The following is a 9,126-nucleotide window of genomic DNA, read 5'->3' on the forward strand; positions in this document are numbered from 1 at the left end:
AGGCACGCCGGGGGGCGTGGCCCCACGAGGGGGCGGGGCCGTGGGGCCCCATCGCCGCGCGTGTGCCCGGGTCCGTGGAGGTGGTGCGGACGGGTCGCGGGCTTCTCCGCTCGGGTTTCCCGGCGCCTGTTTCTCGGGAGGCTGGTTGGCAGGACCTTCGGCTCCCACGGCCAGAACTTCCAGAAGGGTGGCAGTTCCTATTCCTCTCTCACACCCATCAATGCTCTCAGACTACTCTTTCTCTCCTTTGGGTAGAAACACACCGAGCTCTCAGATCTCGGAAAAACAGAAGACCAGAAAAACACTAGAAACAGAAATAGGAGGAAAAAGATCCGTTGGGGAGGCTGCCAGACATGATTTTTTTTTTTTTAAGTAAGGATTCTAAAAGGTACAAAATTTACGAAAAGTGGTAAAATTTCAGAGCAGTGTTAAGTCAGCAAGGTCGAGCTCCTGACAACAGTAAAACCAGCACATGAGTGCAGAGTCTTATCACACAGCAGGAGGAAAACTTATCACATTTATGACGTTAAGATATGGGATGTATGAAACTAGCTTGAAGAAGAGTGTAAGCATGTTGGGAATGACAGCGTAGTGAATCGTGATGAGTAAATAGGGTTTGAAAAACTGATCAAAAAATTTTTTAAAAAAGGGAAAAAAACTGATCATCAATCTCTTGAACACTTTATTTTGGGGAACTTAAACTCAAACCCAGTTCCTTGAGTACCACCAGGGGAAAGAGAATATTAGGTTAGACAGATTATCTGACCCCAGCCTCACAAAAGTAATCATTATTTTTGAAGTCAGACATTTCTCTCTCTCTCTCTCTCTCTCTCTCTCACACACACACACACAGAGAAAATCACAGCTTCATTTTTGCTTACTGACTCACAGTGTTGTTGATAAATGTATGTACTTTTGTAATTGATGTAGTTGGGTTGTAGTTGTAGTTATAGTTGTAGTTGACGTAGTTCAGTGCATAACTGAAATCATACAACTACATATTTTGCTTTTTCCCCTTACCATACTCTAAAGATTTCTTGTGTTTTTACAGTCTTAATAATCATTTTTTATTTAGGTAGTCAGTACACAGGCTCCACATTGGTACCCCAAAATTCAGGTTACTAGCATTGAAAAGAAAATATAGAAGAACAGAATATAAAGGATCAGGGCAGCCTTCTTTAACAATCAACCAGCCCAGAGGACTAGCTGTTTTATCCTTAGTGTGCATGTCACAGTTCTATACTCCCAAGGTGCAGATAAACGCCAGTCACAAACCCCAAGCAAGACCTAGCCTGAGCTGATTTGTCTCTCTTACAAATTCAGTAAGATGATGTAAGTGACCCGCAAAATGGGATGTGCTCCCCCTGGGGGATTTTCAAGGGGTAAGTGCACACTTAAGATCATTTTAAGATTGCTTGTTTTTCAATCTTCAACTTGCATCCATATTACTTCCAGAAACTGATTTGCTGCTTTAAAGAATGCGGTCAAGTTGTCTGCCTGTTTCTTTTCCCAACTGTATCACCATAGGCATAGATTTTCCAAATTGTAAAAAAAGGAAGTGGGGGAGAGGAAGGCTTAACCCTCATTCACTGAGAATCTTAAAAGGGTGCCTTATTCCAGGGTGTAAAAACTTCAGGGAACCTGTATCAGTTTTCTATCTGGACTTTAAAAGACTGGACTGTGTGGAGAAAGTATGTACTTCTAATGGCTGTGTAACAAATTCTTCTACAAGTCATATGATTTCCAAATAGTTGCTTTCAATAAAGGATGGCCTAGAGATCACTAAATGAGTTGTATAAGTTAGAAGGAGTTCAAAGAATTGAAAAGTTCAAAACGCCTTACAATCCCATCTACTTATTAATGGTAAAAACATTCTTAGAATTTACAAAAATGAAAAACAGAAAACCCTGATGCTAAACTATATCTCTTTCTTGTAAGAAATAGTATTCAACAACAAACACATGCAGTAATTGTAAAAAAAAAAAAAAATACTTAGGTCTAATTTTAAAACTTTGTAATATATTTTATATTATTTTGAATACTTGATTATTACTAATAAATATGATATCTCAATCTAGAAGAAAGTGTTTCAGCACTTACAGTCTTTTAGCCACAGGAAAATTACAAAAACTGAAGTTTAAATGTATATATTTTCTCACTGCAGAGAAATATAGTAGGGTGATAGAAAAAATACATCCAAACACAGAAATGCATGAAATTAGGATATAATCCTGAAGGGCAAGAATGTGAAATGGAGTTATAGTGTAAAGAGAAAAATAAACTAGGTAAAATATCCTGTAGGTAAAGAAGAGGTTTTTCTTATATTTTTAAAACGGGGAGTAGTAGGCATAATGTCTATGGTGTTTAGATTGTATTGGATTCATTCAAGAGAGTGACTATTCCATTTTAAAATGTCAATGTTTACAGTATGCAGGAAATTGCATTCTTTGCAACTACTTAAACTTCCGATGAAACGTTTTAAATGTTAACCTAAAAATATGCAAGAAAGTAAATAGTATGTCCTATAGTAAACAGAAATGTTTAAGGACCGCTAATTTTACTCATCAATCCCCTATTGGAGGTCATCTTCATTTCTAAAGATTTCAGCAATATTTGTTCTTCAATTTTTTTTTTTTTTTTTAGTTTTTACTTTTCTTAAAGAACATCAACTAAAATACTTTATTTTGTCGTGGTTAAATGATCTTACATTCTTTTTTGAAACACCTGCCTCCTCTCAACCCTTTCTGAATGGAGAGGAAAAGCTTTTGGTTTGGCTGGGTTGGTTGGATAGGGATTGGTTTGGTTACTAATGCTTTGGATTCTGGTTTAATCAGCAATTATTGCCTTCCTAAAAGTCTCAGAATGCTCTGGGGGGTATATACCAAGAACAACGCTGGACTCAAGTTCTAAGGAGCCTCCAGATGGTGCATGTGGGAATCAGCGGACTGGAAAAATGGGGAGGGACCCAGAAGGCTGGGGCATAAAATGAGGAGCCACTGCCAGGAGCCAAGGTGAATACTCCGTCTGCTCTGAGGGGACTCTGGTGTCACCTGCACCCACAGCTCTGATTCACCGGCCTTGTGGGAGACCCAACACTTTACAAATGCCTGGGAGGGTACCTCCCTAGGAGGCCCCCAGGACACTGGGAACCCAGAGGCAGCACGACCCCATGCCTGAAAGGGTGATTGCAACCAACTGGACTAGCAGCGGGAGGGCGCCCTTATTACGAGAACAACACACAATTTCAAGCATATAGGTTTTCTTCTTTTCATGTATTTTGGGATAAATTTCCAGGGGCTGCATTATGGAATTTCCTTCTGGCTTCTCATATATATTGGCATTCCCAAACAGTTGGGCCAGCAGCAAAGGAGTATGCTGAATTCACCAAACCGGGCACCCACTACAGATTACGTTTCTTCAGTTCTTGCTAGAATGTGGAAAATGATGCATCAAATTTCCCCAAATTTGCCTGGCCACCCTTGTGATTTGGGGGGATGTCCATATAATCTCCTGTAATTAGTAGGGTATTCCTTTTACAGTTTTCCTTCTGGAGATTTTTTTTTCTTAAGTTTATTCATTTTTAAATAATCGCTACCAACCAACCCAACGTGGGGCTCGAACTCATGACCCCGAGATCAAGAGTCACACACTTCACTGAGTGTGAGGCAGGCAGGCGCCCTTCTCCTGGGGATTTTCGAATGTTTACCTCTTGCTGGCCTCTGCTTAAACCAGAAACCTCCATGAAACAGTCCGCTTGCACGGTTTTTATGATCTTCATTAATTTGGTCTGATTTGAGTGAACAAAAGAAGATACCTTTTGTTTTTAGTGGCAAACTGGGCAGCAGTTTAATTCAGAAAAGCATGAAAGGAACCTCTTTCAATGAATAGAAAAGTAACACGAAAATAGCACAGAGGTGCCCCATGCCATTGAGAAACCTATTTAATCAACACCGAACATGTGTCTGACCAGGGTGCGAAGGATTTTAACTGTTATAAATCCACTCATCATATGCATAGTTATTGAATCGTATTGTGTATTCTGTTGGAGGCTGAGTGAATATATGATCCCTGCTTTCAAAGAATTCATGGTCTGTGGGAGAAATGTAGCTATAAACAGATCGGAGTGAATGAGATATGTATATAAACAGCCACGAGGGCCCAAGGGATGGAGCTGCCAAGGCTCCCAGACTCCTTGGGCGAGTCTGGGAAGGAGGTGTGGTTAAACCGGATCCTGAAGCACGAGTGGGAGTAGGCCCAGCCAAAAGGCAGTGGGAGAAGGGAGGGAGCCCAATGGAGAAAGCAGGGAGCTGATGGCCCCTCCCTTCTTCCCCACTCACCCCCCAGACACAGGGTGGGACCCTAGGCAACCTTCTGAATGTGGAAAGCCCTCACTCCCCACCTCCCACAAAGTGCATCATAGTTCACCATTTCCAGTTTGTGCAACTCCACCAGAATTCACATTCTCTAGGTCGGCGGCCCTCTTGGGAGGTTTTTGGAGGAGCTAGGCTGGGTGGATGCAATCTACTTAAAGCAAGAATACATCCAGGAGGTACTCACCTTTTCCAAAGGAAACCCATGAGCTCTGATGAAGCTTACGGTGTTAGAAGTAAGAGCAGAATTCTTTCAGCCAGAGATTTCTGGATTCCCCCTGTGTATTTGGGTCTAGCCTCTCTTTCTTTCCTGAAACAATGCAAGAGGAGAAGGCAGCAACTTGATCACCAAATTCTGATCATCTTCTCTTGGCACAGTCTCCCTCGCTGGTATGGTGCCATCATCTTACTCATCCCATTATCACAAGCTAGAAATCTTGTGTCATTGTAAAAGTATCTGTTTCTTTCCTCTGTTAAGCCCATTTCCTGAAGTTGTCAGGGCCTGACTCTAGCTCTCTACAAGCAATATATGAGAAAAAGCCTGCAGATTCTCCAGAACTGGCTTCCAGCCTCTGATAGTCTCCCCCTGATAACATCCCAACCCAGCCCACCCAACACTGTCCAGAAATTCTGACCCAGCAACCCAGATTTCTCAAGGAGATGAGGATGTAATTGGTCACTCAGAGCAGGAAATCTGCTCTGGGAATCTCGAAGAGCTTCAAGGAGGCTCCCAGGTGTGGGCAGATGAAAGAGACCACAGTCACCCCCAGATATGAAGCCACGGTCAGAAACACAGTCCTGTCCATCAAGGGCAGCTGGCAATGATCCCTGTGTGTTCATGACCTTTAGTCTCTGACCTTCTTCCTGCCCTGACCTCTGTCCCTTCCCCTGCCTGGCTGACCATGCCTGTGTGGGTGGCCATTAATCAACCAGGAATAGCTGCTGCCTCACCAGGAATTCGCTGACCTCAGCCCCAGTCCCGCGGACGAGTCTAGCAATTATGCACCCTAAACATTTATCCATCTCATCTCTTTTTTCTTTTCCAGATGTCGGCCTTTTAATTCCTTTTGAATATCTGAATATGTCCCTTTTTGCAAGCTAGGAAGCAGAATTAAACTAAGGCATTCTGGTCCTCTAGGGATCCAGACAGAGTCTTGCGATCTTCAGCAAAATGACATCATAATACAAGGTGCTAACAACGGGCTTCTAAACTCTAAATAATAACCACCTACCTACATTTGTTTTCCTTAGGAAGCAGCCCAAAGTCCAGTCCTTAAAGGCAGGATATACAGAACATCTTGATTTACAAAGTACGGGATGACCTAAATGATAGGCTGGCTAATTTACGGGTAGACCAGATGCACGCTGACCAAGGACTGGTGAACAGAGAAAGTGTTTACTTTTTGGAAACTCGCTCTGAGGATGAGTCTTGGCTCCTGTGAATAAGGGAGCAGGTAGAAAAATATTACAGATGCACCCACACGGACCTTTGATTTTGCTGAGGTCTTCCACTAGAATGCAGAGTTAGGGATGAGGGTAGAGGGACGATGCTTAGATTGTTCTCAAAATAAATGACTAGTAATAGGAAATTTGACCCACTGGAGTCTTCCATTTGCCACAAGACACCCTGCCCAGACAGACAATGTTAAAAAAAAAAAAAATTGGTGAACTCTGAGGGACGTCTGCGGGGGAACAGTTGGTTGAGCACCCAACTCTTGATTTTGGCTCAGGTCTGAAGACCACCTCTCTCTCAGACACCTTACAACAGCATCCAGGCCATCATGACTGAGCCAAACGGGGGAAAGGGGAATTTCATACAGTCCTCATAAGATGAAAATCCATCTCTACTTCCTGCAGCAAAATGGGCCTCCACATCATTGTTTCCTAGAGAATGGGACACAGATCTTAAGAATATGGACCACCTAGGAAAGTTATTTAAGGGGCAGTGTCCTGGAATCCATTCTTGGAAATTCAGATTCACTAGCTTCAATGTGAAACACAAGAGGCTGTGTTTTTAACAAATCCAGGAGATGATTCTTCCATCCTCTAAGGTGGAGAACATGGTCTTATGGCTTCTTTTCCTCCAACTTTGTGAACAGAATATGACATCACTGGTGTGCATCCCAGCCCTGTTTCTTTCCAATTACCTTAGCATCTACTCAGTAGGACTCACTGGACAGAAAACCCAAGATAGCCATTAGCCAAGAAGAAATTCAGCCCAGGCCCAAGGATGTTGGCTACATGACTGACAGATGACCCCAATGATGCCAATAAGAATTGCTTATGGGTCAATTTACCAACCTGGTTTACACCCTGTTGAGCCACAATTTAAGTGAGAAGTCCTGGCACTGAATTCTGTCGCTGCCCGGACTGATGTCACATAGGCTGGGTTCTTGTCAGTTGCGAACACATGAGACTCCACCCAATGTCTCAGGAGCCACACTTTTACAGAGAGGGAGGAGTCAGAACACTCCTAATCTGGTAGCATGCCCCACCCCGCCCTGGGTCCAGGGCATTCCTCCCTGCTCCCCAAGCCCTGGGAACAGAGCTACCACACCTGTCCCTCAGCCCCCAAATGATCTTCTGGTGCCTCAGTTCATGCAGAACCCTGGAAATGAATTTGGCTCTCACAACCCTCACCCCTTTGGTGTTTTCACATCCTGTCTCAGTTCCAGAATCTACTTCAAAGCTGCCTTCTCTCACACCTCCTGATGCACCCCGATACAGAAGCTCCCAGTTGCCTCCTTGGACACTCAGCTGGAAGATCCCCTACCCGCCAAGCATTAGAGATAATTCTCTCTCTGCCAAGGGGACAACCCGATTTCTAGAGTGGCTGCAACATCTTCCAGATGCTCACGGCTCTAGAAACCACAGGCCACCCTCTGTCCTGCTGGTGGAATCCGCTATGTCCTAGTGTAGAATTCTGTAAGACAATTCTCCCTGAAGCTCTGTCCCACCTCATTTCTCATCCCTGTGACTTCCTGAGCATCTAGGGACCCTGTCCACGGATTCTGGGTCAGCCACCCCATCTTTTGGTCCTTCCTGTGAGCGCCTGCATTGGTTCAACGCTGACCTCTCTCTGAAGAGGCCAGTGCTACAACAGAGTCACTTTCTCTGACACCTCCCACTTACTTTCTGCTTCTTTCTCCTGCCACCAACTGGTAGATCCACCATGACCTTGTGCCAACCCCAAACCTGAACTCAACCCTGACGCTGCGGATTCTGTTCCTTTGACACTTGCTGAAGCCACTCATGGACACGCCTTCAAGCTCCCCACACTTCTGATTAGAAACCCTCTGGCCAAAGGCTGCCTGAGTCGTTAACCAAAGCTGTTGTGTTGCCTTGTAAGAGTGGGTCCCGTCTGGCTCTTCGAACCACCGTCATTATTTGCAGTGAAGTTGTTAGTTCTTCAAAGCCTGGCCCATGCTAGTCGGTAGGCACCATGCGAATTCTCAGCCTCTCTTCCTGCCCCTGCATGGCCAGAATAGCCCACTGTACTTATAGTCCAATTTTGGATGATGCTGCTGGTCAGAAGGGGAGAAGGCCCTAAGTTTCAGTTTTGTGAGCTCAGTGTTCTAGCAGAGCGCCCTTGGAGAATTGTCTGAAGACGACATTGGTGGTAGATCTGTGTTCTAGGTGGAAGGTTCTCCCCTTGAGAAGTATAGGCCCAATTCTCGGGAGCAGGCTACCAGATGTGTCTTTGAAGCTGAGGGCCACTCATGACAATCTCACTTTTCTAGGATTTACTGTATTTTGGCTAAATCAGTCTGCTATTTTATTTTACTTTATTATTTGACCTAAGGGTTCCCCAGAGCCTTTTGGACAATTTTCAGTTCCTTAGTCTAGAGCACCCAGCCCAACAACACCCAAACACCCCGACCTTCTAGGTCCCACCCCACTGAAAGCAACCTGCAGATTAGTCGTTGATGGAGCATGGGTATATTTCGCCCATCCATTCATTCACGGCTTCCCTCGGTCTCTTCGTCTCTCCACATGCATCTCTTTGCTGATATGCACTATGCCCAGCAATGAGACCTGGGACACAGTGCGCATGAGCGAGTTCACCTCCCATGTGTCCTCCTGGAACATCGGAAGCAGCTCACGTGGGTTCGGGGGAGAGCTTTCCGGAGGCAGGGTTGGTTGAAGCTGTCACAGAGGAAGAGTCAAGTTCCAGGAAGAGTAAATGACCAAGAGGCAAGAGGGGGCTGGGTGCTGGGGAACAGACAGAAGTTCTGCGGGGCTGGGAAACAACCCAGACAGAGGAGTGGTGAGGCGTGAAGGTGGAGTTCGGAAGGAGTGAGGGTGTGAAGCAGCTTAGGAAACCACGCAAGCGAAGCTGAACTTGAATGGTATGGCCATGCAGCTTTCCTGAGCAAGCTGGGCAGGGCCACGGTTAGCCTCTGCTGGCTGAGGGCCGCCCAGTAACCATGGACTTCTGTTTCTACTGAGAGCCAGCAGCAGGGGATGCTAAGAATGCCCGGCTAAGTCCCTGGCCCCACAGCCAGGGGGCTGTCCCGAATACAAGTCTTTCACCCAGGTCTCAAGGTCTGCCTTGCAGATCAGCGAGTCAAAAGCCTGATTTGTCCATATTCCACTTTCCTAACAACATGCCGCTAAGCAAACCCACACCCTGTCTCTAATCCAAGGCATCGATCTCTTCAGTAGGTCCTGCGACTAGAATCCCATATTATTCCTTCCCACAAGAGCCCTTCCCCATCAAAATTCTGTCTCTTCTGCCCTTAGAATAAACAACAAT

At 45.1% G+C, this 9,126-nt stretch overlaps 1 long non-coding RNA gene across 1 annotated transcript; it reads right to left on the minus strand.

Annotated features, from left to right (window-relative positions):
* Nucleotides 1–12: 12 nt before the first annotated feature.
* Nucleotides 13–5,492, minus strand: LOC309861811. The gene is made up of 3 exons (XR_014310215.1): nucleotides 5,322–5,492; nucleotides 4,558–4,680; nucleotides 13–304 (listed from the first exon to the last, which is right to left on the minus strand). It is a non-coding gene; the product is annotated as an uncharacterized lncRNA (long non-coding RNA).
* Nucleotides 5,493–9,126: the final 3,634 nt, after the last annotated feature.

Source organism: Mustela nivalis (assembly GCF_964662115.1).
Source record: "Mustela nivalis genome assembly, chromosome: 3".
NCBI lineage: Eukaryota > Metazoa > Chordata > Mammalia > Carnivora > Mustelidae > Mustela > Mustela nivalis.